The 15,256-nt window shown below is 41.2% G+C and overlaps 1 protein-coding gene across 9 annotated transcripts in view; it reads right to left on the bottom strand.

The window, feature by feature from the left end:
* SEMA5B (semaphorin 5B) overlaps positions 1-15,256 on the bottom strand; it is a 506,649-nt gene that overhangs the window by 333,002 nt on the left and 158,391 nt on the right. For all 9 annotated transcript variants that reach the window (XM_072985220.2, XM_072985226.2, XM_072985227.2 and 6 more), the window contains exon 2: positions 6,393-6,451. The gene's annotated coding sequence lies outside the window, so the exon portion shown is untranslated. The remainder of the gene's footprint in view (positions 1-6,392; positions 6,452-15,256) is intronic.

The following is a 15,256-nucleotide window of genomic DNA, read 5'->3' as shown; positions in this document are numbered from 1 at the left end:
CCTCTGAAATGTTCGTTTGCACTTGTATTTAATTTCTTTTTCCACATTAAGACATTCTCCCTTCCATTAAACAGACAGTTGGCATAAGTTGCCAAAAAACTGCCCATGGGTCCCCCATTTTACAGAGGAAAAGGCCAATTTTTACAAATGGGAAAAGGGTTTTACTGTACCACAAGGAGTGTACAATGAAGTGTGGGAATTTGCTTGTGTTAATAATGCTACAAGGCACAGATCAGGGGAAAAACTAAATCTTGAGTGACTTAATGGTACACAAGCCCTCCACAGCCTGCATTTGAAATCAGTGTCATGGTTTGAAGAAACCATATAACTGGCCAGAGAAGTAATAGTGTAGTTACCATGGATTTTAACAAGGCTAATAAAAGCTGATCTATATGTACATACATATCACTGAACATATAGTCGTAGCGCAAATGTCCTCTGTGGAAAAGCATTATGCCTTCTATGGCAGTGGCACTGGAAATGAAAATGATCCTTGACCCGCAATGCTTGATGCATACACAAGTCATTATTTTCTCTATCAGTCATCAAAAAGATCAAACACATGCATAGGATCTTTACTCTAACAAATAAAATATCAAGTCTCAGCTGACCACAACATCATTAAACTTTAGGATTCTTTTCCCAAAAGATACCAATTGACATTTTTCAAGGGCAAACATCCTACAAAGGATGGAAAATGTCATCTGAAGACTGCTGAAATGGGGGAAATTGACCCTTCTTTACAGGGAAATGTTCGATAGAAAACACTGCACAGCTGTATAGCTATGAAATGAGGATGGAAATGATCTGGCATCTAATTCCAAGTGTAGTTAACAATCCAATTATTGACCTTTGTTCATAACCACCAACAAAGAACTTCAGTCACATCAGCACTTCAGTTACATCACTTCACCTTGTGCAATTATGACTGCAGAAAATTTCTACATGACTGTTAGTTTCAGCACTAGTATATTTCTAAAAGTCATGTTTGCACAATTCTAAAGTAACAGGACCTTGCCTAAGAAAGTGACAATACAGTTTTGCTTCCTAAATTGTTTTCTTTAAAGAAGCATGCTTTAAAAACAACAAAGCACCCTTGAAAGGATACATAGGCTGTAGTACACTGCAACTAGAGTAGGCCCACTGAATCAATGGAACTAACAGAGCAGATTATTTTTTTATTTATTAAAAATATTTCTGCCCCATTTTTCTCAAAAAAAAAAAAAAAAAGGATCCAAGGCAGCTTAAATAATTTTTAAAAGGAAATATTTAATAGCTAAGAACATTACTAAAACAGATTTTTTTCAAGTTCAGTGATTCAATGGGTGAACTCTAGTTGCAACTTACTACTGAATTCCAGCCTTATTGTATATTGCATTGTGTAAATTATATAAATGTGCATTGCAGCTGTCCTTCATTCCCAGCAAACAGGGTTTCCACTGTCTCCAAAATGAGACTGATGAACATATTGTGCACTCCACCCACCCCAAAACTACATTTAATGTAAATGCATTAGCATTACATCTGTACCAACTTCCTGCTACTCCCAGTGCTCATAATATCAATCAAATTCGTATATTGAAGATCTCAGATCCACATTGAAATGAAATAAGATAAAAAGGGCATGCTTACTTTTAAGTGTATGAATAAATCTCAATTCTTGTTTCGAAGGACACCTTGAAAATTCTACCTAATCCTCAGAGTCTAGTAAACCAACAATCTTGTATACCACTCTGCTAGTTTAATAGCATATTGCTTACATTTCAACTTAACGAATCCTAAAAACTCTTCCTGATGGAATAAATGTCCATTTTATACACTGTTTATAGGAGGGCAGAGGCAATAGTTTCCCCTTGCCCCCCAAATTTACCGTATTTTTCGCTCCATAAGACACACCTTTCCATAAGATGCACCAATTTTTTAGAAGAAAACAGGAAAATATAATCTGTTTTCTTCGCTCCATAAAACGCACAGACTTTTCACCCCCCTGTTTTGTGGGGAAAAAGTGTGTCTTATGGTGCGAAAAATACGGTATATCACACAATGTTGGGCATATGTAGACAACTGATGTGGCAGTTCCAAAGTTCCACATATGAAACAAAAGGTTATTTGTACAGCATCTTTTTCCATAGTTACATCTGTTTTATCCATGTCAATGCAGCTGTGCTCCTTAAAGTAATCTCATAATGACTATCCTGCAATTCACAATACAGTACAAACATCCTTAATAGGGAAAATATTTTTCCTAGAGAAAAAATGGATGCTAAAAAAGAGAAAGATGTTAGTTTCTCTTTTGCAGTTACTGTATAAATACTGAAGTGCTGTGCTCTATACCTAGCTTCCCAACCAAAGAGTACAAATACGCAGGCAGCTAAATTGCTCCAAATCAACAGATGGTTTTTTCCTTTTGTAAAATTAACGACTCTTCAATGTTCATTCATAAGCTACCCTCAAATACTTTGCATCAAAACAGAGAGAGCTTGCAACACTGGTTGAAATCTTGTTACTTAGTGTAACAAGTCACAACTACAGTAGACCCACTGAATTAGTGGGGATATATTGGGCCTATACAATTAGCCAATATATTGTTTCTAGGAAAATCTATTTGTCTCCTAAGTATTTGAGAAAATATGGTAAATTCCCTAACATTTCAAACAGCTGAGCTACCAACTGTAGAAAAACTCAGAGTGAAGGGGAGCTTTAAAGAGAATGATGCATAACAGAAAGTCCTGGGACATCAATTCAGTGAGCCCTAACTGTACTACATCACTGTTCATCTGTCTTTGCAAGCAGAAACAAGGTTGGTCATAAATGTTTTTTGTTATTGCACACTTTGACACAGGAGACCAGAAATAAATTCCTGCATGGAAAAAAAATCTTTACAAAGGTTTATATTGCACAGAGCTAAAATAGAACAACGATCATGGAAATGAGCAGCGTAATGTACTTCATTAATAGTCATTAAGAAGCTGATATTTTATTTAAGAAACCCCATGTAGCACTTTAAGGACAACTATTACAGGCACTCTATCCACCAAATCTCGTTCCTTAAATCTGTTCTTCACTTCCACTGTGTATTCATAAGGGATTTGGTCTAGATTATACCTGACTAGCCCAATGGTTTTTCCTACTAGTTTAAGTTTGAGTTTTGCTATAAGAAGCTGATGATCAGAGCCACAGTCAGCTCCAGGTCTTGTTTTTGCTGACTGTATAGAGCTTCTCCATCTTTGGCTGCAGAGAACAAATCAATCTGATTTTGGTATTGTCCATCTGGTGATGTCCATGTATAGAGTCACCTCTTGTGTTGTTGGAAAAGAGTACATTCCAATCCCCTATAATGAGAAGAACACCTTTCTTTGGTGTCAGTTCTAGAAGGTGTTGTAAGTCTTCATAGAATTGGTCAATTTCTTCAGCATAGGTGGTTGCTGCATAAACGTGGATTACTGTGATGCTGAAAGGTCTGCCTTGGATTCATATCTTATGTCTTAGTGTGTGAAATAGTTAGAGCTTCCCAGTTATTTTTGTTCATAAAAATGCTTAAGATTTTACATGCGTTTTTTTGAACATGTGGGTACATCGAGAGAATATGGTAAATCAGTTAACTAAGAGTTGGAAACCAGGATTTCTTCTGTATTTTAAAAGAATGCTAAAACAATTGTGGATCATTACAGAAATAAGGATGTGGGAGTAACATAATCATGCTTTTTTAAAACATCAGTTTCAGTTCTCTCTCTCTCTTCTCTTTCCATTAGATGATTCAGATGTTCTGAATCAGTGCTTAGATGCCGCAATCAAGTTGAAAAGGACAAGTAAACTGTCTAGACAAGGTACTGTTAGAGGATCATCTGTCTACTCTGCCAAGTGATGTTCAACCTATAATGCTAAAGCAAGGGAAGAATGGACGGCCAGGTAAGTGTTGAAATGCAGCTTCCATTAGCCTCAGTGAACGCAGCGAGTGGTAAAGGATAATGGAAACAGCAGCCCCCAGACACCTGGACAACTACAAATTCCACATCTCTGTGCCAAAGGTTTAGGCTCCATAATGTTACTCTTTGATTCAGTGCTGTTGGTAGATGGAACCATGGGTCAGGCTGGTGGGATAGAGTGCCTTATACCAGCTTAAAGCTTAAAGCTAATATAATATATATGGTATAGCCCCATTCACAGAAAGACAGTGCAATTTTTTAAGGGTTTTGTAGTTTTAATAACATGCTTTGAGACCTCAGAAAAAAACTAGCATTGCTTGTATTCTGGTGCTGTTTTCAAGTGGTTTTTAATTTTCACACTTTTAAAAACGGTTCAACATTTTCTCTGTAATTCCCAAAGAACATGTAAAAGTGGAGTTGATAAACAGAATAAATCAACAAACCTAATCATGAATTGGGCATATCTTTGGTATGCAAAAGACTGTTTAGATGGACTCACGTCTGTGTCCTCAGGAGGTTACTTTTAGCTGCACAATTTTCTGGCTTATATTCCTTGCTTAAACCTTCTGAATTGTACAAAATTAGTTGCAGCTCACTTCTCCCCCCCCCCTTTCAACAGTATTTAAATCCTCATTAATGGAAGAAAAGACTAGGGTTGAGATGAATAATAATGTGGATTCCTTCAATGTGTCCCACACTGTCACAAATAGGAAAGGTTGGGATATGGAGGTGAAATATGTTTTTTTTTTTGGGGGGGGGGAACTAAATTGTAGTGTATCAAGGAGATCTCTTCATATGTTTGTGCCTACTGAACCTGACAGGATCTGACAAATCATTCTTATACTACAAGCAACAGATGCCCCACAGATGGAACACCTGCAGGATGATGACTTCAGTTTCTATTTAACTATGGTAGTAATAACTGGCTAAACAACTGTTACTGCTTTGGAGGAATATTGAAAACTGACAGCAGTTCTCAAACGATGGACAAAAAATAAGATCAAACTACACTGTTGTTGGTATACCAATTTCATTTCCTATTGTAATACTTCCTTGCAATTTTTCCCCAAAGAAATTCTCTCCTTGAGCAGAATGGTCTTGCCTATTGATTAAAGCATAATTCTCAATGGCCGGTGATTTGAGTTATCTGATAGCATCTGATGAAAGGCATCTTGTGGGTCTGGAATAAAAGGTGGAATCAATTGGGTTTTCCATTACAAGATATTGACTATTAAGTTCCTGACTGAACTAAATAGAGATCCAGTGAGTACATTAAGCAAGTGGTACAATAAAACATACTTGGGGAATAAGCTGACTAAAATACATAATCAGTTACTTAATTCATGCATGCAAATTACAGAGGTTCTTATTCATTCATTAGATAAACACACTTCCATTCCACAAGCTTAGATGAGCACATAATAAGCATATAGAATTCAACTGCAATCCATCAGAGAAGTGGAAAAAAAAACAGAACCTTGTCTTTCAAAACTCAGCACAAAGATCAAGATCTTATAGTACTTGGTAAAACTTTGGATTTAGTGAGGGATTCCAAGGATGGCTCAAAATTCTGAACAACTATTGGGATATATCTTGGAAAAATTAACTAAATTTTCACCTCAATTCCCTCATGGGGGACTCTGGGTTTTTGTGTTGCTCTGTTCCCCAGCTTCATAATTTAAAAAGAAGGCCATGTGGGAGGGTATATGCATATTACCTGGCCAGGGAGGGGGTTGTTTGAGGAGCTGGGGTGTGATACCCAATGAACACCCACCTGAGCTGTATTTTGAAAACCACATCTCCAATGCAGCCTGCAATTTTTCTAACTCACCTCTAAGAAACAAGCCTGAGACAACCATCTGCCATGAGCATCCAGGACTCTAATTTTTCTGCACTATTGATGTGATACTGGCCCATGCCTGAGGAAGTGGACTTTGATCCACAAAGGTTAGCAGATTGCAGACAAAGAAAAAAAAGTTGTGAGTGAAGTGGAAAATGGGAAAGGGAACAAATAATAAGATGTGTAAGTTACAAAGAGATAGGCATGGTTGAAGTTCAGCCACTATTCCACTGTGACACTAATTAGAGTCTCAGGTGTCTAGTATAGACAGACAGACAGACAGACAGACAGACCAGCCCATGTCACATCTATAGCCTATGCGAAAACTGTATAGATCTCTCTGCTCGTATCTTCTTTGCAAAAGGCAGACCAAGGTCAAGGTGGATGTGTGTGAGCGGTGCAGTATGGAATACCAACTAGCTCTACACACACACATACACATTAGTTCAAAACTATTATCGGATGTGTTTTGGTACTTCTTCAGTTTTGTGCTACAGTTCTAAGCTGCCTGTGGGAGAAACTGCCACCTAGACATAGCCAAAAGATTTGGAAACAAAAAAAAAAAAAAAGCATGTTATCACTGTGTTAGAAATAGAACCTCAAAAAATTAGTTTTCTGATACTCACTGCCTTTGCATCACCAGTGTCTCATTCTGAGGGCCATCCTGTCATAATCCTATTATAGCCTGCAAGAAAACAAAAGCACAATGTAATGAAAAGGATGATTTATTGCATAATCAAATACCAAGAGAATACGATAAAACCTTTAAAATTTTTAATGAATCACAATACCCCTCAGTATGATTTGGTATATAAAAATAGAGACTTCCTTATATCCTGACAATGTCATATTTATTCTTACATCAAGGGTCACTTTCTGGTAGTAGATTGTGCAACTACACGGTGCCTGTGTCTCCATGTGGGCCACTTATATATGCATGTACAACAGTTTACAGCTCAAGATGTATCTATCTCAGACTGACTCAATAAATAAGCCATAACCCTTAGTCCACAAGATATGAACAGGGCTAATAATGATAGAGCTTCCTGGAAACCATTAATTTATAGGGTCACCATAAGTCAGAAATGATTTGACGTAGCATGTAGGACACACAAACACCTCAATTCGCTCCACAGCTTTAGGCTTGATGTGTGGAGGCAATTACCTACAATGGGCTAATAAAATGATGACACCTCAGAATTTCTAGAAAGCAACACTTTTTTCAGTAGAACTGTACTTGAGTTTTAACCCAGATTTTTAATGCTTCCTCCATGTCATATACCAGGAAATGCCCCAGGTCAGGAAACCTCTACAGAGCTTCCGCTATCACTGATTCTACATCCTTCTGTCTGCAGTCTAACAGCTTCTTATTTCCACAAACATGATTCACAGATATTTATTGTGGGACAAGAATCCTTGCCTATATGAGACCTGGCTGACTAGATTACGTTTCTGGAACAATGAATTCCAAAAAAACTGCTTGACACTGTTCTGAGGAGACAAGAGACTGCTAAATTGCTGTTTCACATATAAACAAACAAATAAACAAAAGGCTGACATGACTGTAGGGGTAATTATCTAGGGAGATAAAATGGATTGTATGGAATTCATTATGTGCTCACTAGTTGTTTTTGACCTACTGCAACCCTAACAGATTCAAGGTATGTTATCGTATTTATTTTGGCCCTGCTTCGACGTTGTTCAAGAAGTGGTTTGCCATTGTTGGCCCCCCACCTCACTTCAATGAGTATCCATGGCTGAGAATTTGAACTCAGGTCTCCTGGGTTTGACACTGTTCACAATGCCATACTGGTTCTCACTTTGTAAACAAGATACCCTATGAAATATGCTCTAGCTCTTTGAGAACTTGCTGTTCTAGCTTTCAGAAAGCAGTCAACATGATGAAAAGTTTGTAACTTAACACGTCACAGGTTGTTATGAAAAGAAACACAGATGAGTTAACATTCACATCTATTCTCAACGTCTAACTCTCACAGAACACTCTTTTCCCACTCAGGAAGCAGAAACATATGTGACCTTTGCATTCAATCCAACTCAACCAAACACAGCTCATTTAGAATTTATTTTTATTTATTTTATTTTATTTATTTTATTTCTATCCCGCCTATCTGATCATATTAGACCACTCTAAAACAGTAAAAACAACAATGTAATTTTAAGACTTTACAGCAGAAACGTAAATAAAAAAAAATAAAGAACAGAATAAGAAAAAGATCGTCAAGGGTTTTCTGTTGGGAAGGCCCGCCTATACATCAATGTTTTTAGTTGTTTCTTAAAAATGCCCAGCGAGGGAGCCGCGCGAATCTCAGGGGGCAAGTTGTTCCAAAGGCGAGGAGCCACCGCCGAGAAGGCCCGGTTTCTGGTCTTTTCCTTTCGGGCCTCTCTCGGCGTTAGGCTCCTCAGCCTTATCTCCTGGCTCGCGCGAGTGACACGGGTAGATCTAGGTGGGAGAAGGCGTTCCGCCAAGTATCGAGGTCCTAAACCGTTTAGGGCTTTGTAAGTAAGCGTTAACACTTTGAAATCAATGCGGAATCGGATGGGCAGCCAATGCAATGCGGCCAGAGTGGGGGAGATATGTTGGTATCTTCTCAGCCCACTGAGTAGTCTGGCCGCCGCATTCTGCACCACCTGTAGTTTCCGCAGCAATCTCAAAGGTAGCCCCACGTAGAGCGCATTACAGTGGTCTAATCTCGAGACTACAAGCGCATGCACCAGAGTGGTGAGAGACCCCACATCAAGGTAGGGCCGCAGCTGGGCTATCCGCCTGAGATGGAAAAAAGCGGAACGGACCACGGACGCCACCTGGGTCTCCATGGTGAGCACCGGGTCAAGATGGACACCCAAGCTGCGGACCCCATCCCTGGCGGGCAGGGTCACCCCCCCAAAAATGAGGGAGTTTCCCATGTCCCCAGGTGTGGGGGCGCCCACCCTCAGTACCTCCGTCTTGTCCGGGTTCAGCCTCAGCCCGTTCTCCTGCATCCATTCCTGTACAGCCTCCAGGCAACGCCGAAGGGACAGAACGGCATCTCCTGCAGTTGGAAAAAAGGAGATGTAGAGCTGTGTGTCATCCGCATATTGATGGCACTGCGCTCCACACCTCCTGATGACCCCTCCCAGCGGCCTCATGTAGATGTTAAACAGCATTGGGGAGATGATTGACCCCTGTGGGACCCCACAATTAAGGCACCACGGGGCCGAAACATTCTCCCCAAGCTGTACTCTCTGGGGACGGTCCTCCAAGAAGGAACGGAGCCAAGCAAAAGCCCGGCCACCTATCCCCAACTCGGCGAGCCTCCCCAGGAGGATACCGTGGTCAATGGTATCAAAGGCCGCTGAGATATCGAGGAGGACCAACAGAGACACTTTGCCCCTGTCGGCCTCCCTCAATAAGTCATCACACAGGGCGACCATTGCCGTTTCTGTGCCATGGCGCGGCCTGAAGCCCGACTGGAATGGATCCAGGGCATCTGTTTCATCCAGGAACGCCTGGAGCTGATCGGCCACCACCCTCTCGACTACCTTGCTTAAGAAAGAAACATTGGCGACGGGCCTATAGTTGCCAATTTCGTCCGCCGCCAAACTGGGTTTCTTTCTTATGGGCCTAATGAGTGTTTCCTTGAGGGCAGAGGGAAATCTACCCTCAAGGAAAGACCCATTAATTATTACAGTAGCCCATTCCGTTGTTGAGGGCCTGGCTGCCTTGATTAGCCAGGCCGGGCAGGGGTCCAAAGAGGAGGTGGTGGCACGACAGCGATCAAGCGTCCTGGCCACAGTGTCGGGCGATACGGGCTGAAAAGAGTCAAAAGACACCGGGCAAGACGGAGCGCTGGACATCTCAACTCGACTCACTGTATTCAAAAAAGGAGCGAGATCCCGGCGGATGGCCTCCACTTTGGATTTTAAAAATGCTGCAAATTGGTCCGGGGTAAGACTAGGGGGAGGCCTATCTCCCAGGCCAACTCCGGATAGGTCACGTACTATACGGAATAGTTCCGCCTGCTGGTTAGATGCCTCACTTATCCGGTTAGCGAGGTAAGTTCTACTGGCAGCCTTTACCTTAGACTGGTAAAGGTTAGTTGCGACCTTAACAGCTATACGATTGAAAACCGTCGGGCCCTTTCTCCATTTGCGCTCCAGCCGTCTCCTGACCCGCTTCGACACCCGAAGATCCTGGTTAAACCAGGGCGCCGGGCGATCTCTGCGGCGGAGAGGGCGTTTAGGTGCGATCGTGTCAACGGCACTAGCCGCGGCGGTGAGCCAGCCGTCAACCAGGGCCTCGACAGGAGCGCCAGCCAGGTCAGCCGTAACCCCTCTCATGGCATCCTGGAATCCAATCGGATCCAGTAGCCTTCGAGGGCGGACCATGACAATAGATCCCTGCTCCCTGCGAGGGGGGAGGGCCATCTTGAGGAAGCATTTTATTAGGTGGTGATCCGACCATGACAAGGGGACCGACTCAAGGTCAGTCACCATCGGTCCACTCTCACTCCCATTGGTGGAAAAAACCAAATCTAATGTATGGCCGCCCACGTGCGTAGGGCCGTTGACATGTTGGGACATGTTCAAGAAGGCCATGGTCTCCAAGAACTCAAGAGCTGGTCCAGCGGGCTCTGCCCCCGCATGCACGTTGAAGTCCCCCAAGACCAATAATCTCGGGGAGCCCAGCAGTGCCGCGGAGACAAAGTCCACCAGCTCCGGTAGGGAAGTGGCTGGGTCGCGGGGAGCACGGTAACCCAGCAAGATCCCAATACCGTCCCTGGCCCCGATCCACACGTGGAGAGCCTCAAGACCTGGTTTTACCACCGAGGAGCGCCTAATTACTTCCAGGTTGGATTTATAAACGATGGCAACTCCCCCCCCTCGACCCTCTAGTCTGCCCTGGTGTTGGACAGCATAACCGGGCGGGCAGATGAGAGCTAGAGGGGGACCCCCCTCTCCGCCAATCCATGTTTCGGTTATGCAGGCCAGGTCTGCATCTTCCTCCAGAATAAGATCATAAATTAGCTGGGTTTTGTTAGATACAGACCTGGCATTCAACAACACCAGGCGTAGAGTAGAGGGTTGGCTGGTCTGACTACCTCGGCACTGGAGGTTGGTCTCCATCTCAGAACAAGGAACAGCCTTTAAACATCTGTCCCTTGTTCTTCTAACACGAGTAGGGAAGGAGCCAACGCCATATCGCCCTCTACCCGTGATGACAGAGATGTTTTGTGGCCCCCCGCTGGGAAGGCGGGCCCTCCAATCCATGACGAGAAGGAAAAATAGAAAGAAGAATAAAAAAAGAACTAATAACTTAATATAATTAAAGAGAAAAAAAAGAATTATACAATACAGCAATAAACTCAATACATCAATAAAACATGTAAACAACAGTATCAAACTTAATAATAATTAAGATAAGTAGTCAAAAATAATAAACAATAAAGACAAAAATAATAATAACAAAATAAAATAAAATAATAAAAATATTAATCACAAAAACTAAATAATTAACCCCCACAAGTGTTCAAGAATTTCAGTCTACCACCCTGTTGCCCTGTCGCTGGTCTCAATAATGGGGCTGATTTATAGTTCTTAATTATGGGGTAGGTCGTACAGTTCTTAATTATTAGTTTTTTGCCCGCGGTGGAATTGCTTTTAAGGCTGAACAGGAGCACCGGAGGCCGAAGTGTTAAAAGCTTAGTCCTTGTTGTTCCCGGCTTTTGAGAGGCAGTTTGGAATAATCCTTTTTTCGAAGAAGGACAACAGGCAGGGAGGTCGAAAATACAGGGGAGAACCGCCAACATGGCGCCGGCTTGCCGGGACTCCAGCGTCCTGGTGGTCCCAAAGTCCCCCTTGGCGCCCAGCAAACCGCTGCGATCTCCTGGCTCTGACCGGCTCCGATCCCCCTTCACCTTCCCTCCGTCTGGGATCCCGCCGGCCTCCAGTCGCCAGTCAACCAATCCTCCGCCAAGAGACTCCAGCGAATCACATTCTCAACTGTGATTCAAAGCACTTGGCAAATAATCTTAAGGAACACACAAATCTGAGAATAATCTGAAAGTCTCCAATGACTGTTCAAGATGAAGCATAGCTTGCATTACAGCTCAGTTTACCCAGAACCTCCAATTCTCCAAGCAAGACTGTGCTCAAAAAGTCAGAGCACTAGATCAGAAAAAGAGAAGGGCACTATAATTCAATGGGTCCTTCTTGCCCACAATTCCCTACCTCAAAGGTCTGTATGGAAGGGGAAACTTAATGCTCCAAGATGCTTTCCCCCCCTCATGCAGTGAATGGTATTTTATATATATCAGGAAATATCCTTACATAAAATTTTACACAATCCATGAAGAGGGTGTGCTTAGAGCCTGAAGAAACAGATTTCATACGTGAATACTTGATATTTGTTCAATGTTTTAGTGTTTCAATAAAATGTTTCACCTGCTCTTGGCATCTGTGTAATCTTTGAGACCATGCTGGCCCTTCCGTTGTTCTTTAAACGAGTAGTGCCCAAGAGGTCTACATCATTAGATTCTGCTAGAAGAACAACTTGGTTGTGAAGTGACCAATTATCTAGAGCACTGAAAACCTACTGTGTACATTGATATAGTGAGGGAGGGCTGATAAGGGTACATCCGATTACTCTAACAATTGATGTGTCTTCAAGAATGTACACAAAGCACATTTTAAAAAGTGTAGAAAAGGCGAAATCCTGCTGCACAACAGAAAATACGTCGTCATCACTAAAGACTTTCTTTTTTAGTTTTCAAGGCACACATGGCTTGTATACAATGAGACTAAGTCCAGTGCACTCTGAAACTAGAAAAAAAAGAGGAAGTCTTGAATTATGTTATTTTGAATGCACAAGCAGAAATCGCCCAACAGGATTTCATTCAGTAGGAAAGAAAATAATATTTAAAATCAACCTGATTTAAGCCCCACAGAGCTTAGCAAGTAGAGGGGGAAAGCAGCAATCAAAGTGATCCTGCAGGCCTTTGATCAGTGTTTTCCCCCTCCTTTTGGTGAGCCCCATGGGGCAGCGACCAAATTTTCTAATTTGGAGTTAGAAAAGTGGGAGTTGTCTTATACATGAAAAAATACGGTATCACTTAATCCTCACATAGACATATAAATAGGAGGGGGCTTCCAATGACTATAAAAAGACAGCTGTATCAGAGCAAGCATTTAGCAAGACTACTGAGTTTTCCAAGAAGATACTGAAAAGTTATTGATCCTACTTTGCTTTAGTTTATTGTTTTCTTAGTACAAATACATTTTGGGTTAACTGTGCAGTATGCTTTATTAGATCTTTTCCAGTTCCTTTATATGGCTCATAACTGCACTTTTGAAGCTATGTGGTGAGACGGAAATTACAATGATAAGTAAGTAAAGTATTAATTCTCATTTTACACTTGGCATCAAGACACCTTCCTCATGAACTCTACAGTACTTTTCATGAATTGGATGGACATCTTTGCATAAAACATAAGTTGACACAAGGCCGTGCTTTCTAGCCTGCTTATCCGACCCGGTTCCTTAGATACCAATGAAAGAACCGAAAGACAGGTCTTGGCTTCCCAAATGCTTCTCTCTTTGTAATGCTTTTCCACATATTAAGAAAGACGCTTTTGCAACAAAAGTGATGAGAAACTAAAAGGTATTGTTGTCAAGCTGGGTAACATGCCAAACCATCTGGGCAAAGGAGCATCAGCACTCTTGCCTGCTACTTATTAAGCATCCAGATTAAAACTGATGATATATGATTGAGAGCCAAGGCTGCTTTCCTCACATAAATCACACTGATGTTATACTTGGCTATAATAGAGGCAGTTAAGATTCGGGAGAATCCTTTTCTCCAGCAAACTCCATTACTTGAAAAACTAAGAGACCACTCAAACAAACATTTTTAGAGTGAAAAGAAAATCTGTCAAACGAATGAAGTCTACAAAAATAAGAATTTGAGTAGGCCTCAAATATGACATCTTCCCTCTCCTTTCCTAAACATTTCCTTAGTCAAGCACTAATTTGTTTTTCCTTATGGCTATTTCATGTGGAAAGAATTAAACCTCCAAATACGATTATACACAAATTAACTAGTCAAACAAGTCAAAGGTGATTACTAGACGTGATGGTGGAAGTTTAATACTTGGTGTCAGAGAGAATATGTGTGAGTTTAGGTATGGAATGAGTAATAACAATAATAATAGAAAAATTGCCTTGTCAAATCAAGCATAGCGTTAATAATAAGCCAATGTATATGACAGTAAAAACTGTCATTTCCACAGCTATTAATGTAAATTGAACACCAGTAGCAGACACTGGCAAAGGAATATAAATCACACTTCATTATATTTCAAAATATAAGTGTCAGATAACTCCCTTACTCCCCACCTTCATCTCTCATTAGGAACATGCCCCCTTTCAAACAGTTTCACTTGGATTCTGTCACTTAAAGTACTCCCCAATGAACCGATAAATGACAATTTTATACTATTAAATATGGCTAATCTGCTTATGACAGTGAGGAGGAAGAGAAATCCCACCACCAAAACAGGCCTCCCGTTTATTTGAAGCACAACCTGGATTATTTTTTGAAGGAGAGGTCAGCTTCAGGAAACTGTATTTTTGTAGGGCATGTAGTCAATTTCTACAACCCATCTGCAGGATGTTGCTGCATAATTTCCACCACATTTGAAGTAGGGGGGGAACCAAGCAAGAACTGGGGGGAAATAAAATATTTGTGTAGAAAACAGTAACTCTTGAGATTAAGCAGAAGGCTTGTAACAGTCACTAATAAAGCTTCTGGTTTGTTTATTTTACCTCATGCACAGAGCCAGCTTGTCTACTCGTGACAAGCACTGAGCTGAAATGAGAAGTATCTTGGTAGTTTTTTAAAAAATCCATCCCATCAGCCACCAACCCAGTCCAAACTAATAACATCCATAACATCAGAGCTCTTTCTTCTGAATTCAATTATTTTATCATTGCCTTCAATGAACACACACTACAAATTTTTAAATTTGGTTGTGTGTCGCCGTCCCCCTGCGTTACTTAGGAGATTAGTAACCAGGCGGCTAGCTGGCTAATTCGTTAAAACAGCATAATTAATTGCAAACACACATTTTAAAATGCCAAATTATTAATGGCTGCATTAACATGCCAGATGCCAGGTTACTCAATTCTATGCATGGAAACTCTTTCCTCTAGTTCCTGTTTCTCAAGGTAATTTCACAGGTGATATTCTGGCTCATCAAAAACAAAAACAAAAACAAAAACAAAAACAAAAACAAAAACAAAAACAAAAACAAAAACAACAACAACAACAACAAACAACAACAACAAACAACAACAACAACAACAACAACAACAACAACAACAACAACAACAACAACAACAACAAAAAACAGCAGTCTGTAGATTTCCTTAAATAAGACAGTGCTTCCTTTTACTCACTTTGGGGCTTCACTGCAGGAATACAGAACAGAACTAC

The sequence above is a fragment of the Pogona vitticeps genome, chromosome 1 (assembly GCF_051106095.1).
Source record: "Pogona vitticeps strain Pit_001003342236 chromosome 1, PviZW2.1, whole genome shotgun sequence".
NCBI lineage: Eukaryota > Metazoa > Chordata > Lepidosauria > Squamata > Agamidae > Pogona > Pogona vitticeps.
Note: the sequence above shows the minus strand (reverse complement) of the source record. Positions and strands in the feature narration are given on the sequence as shown.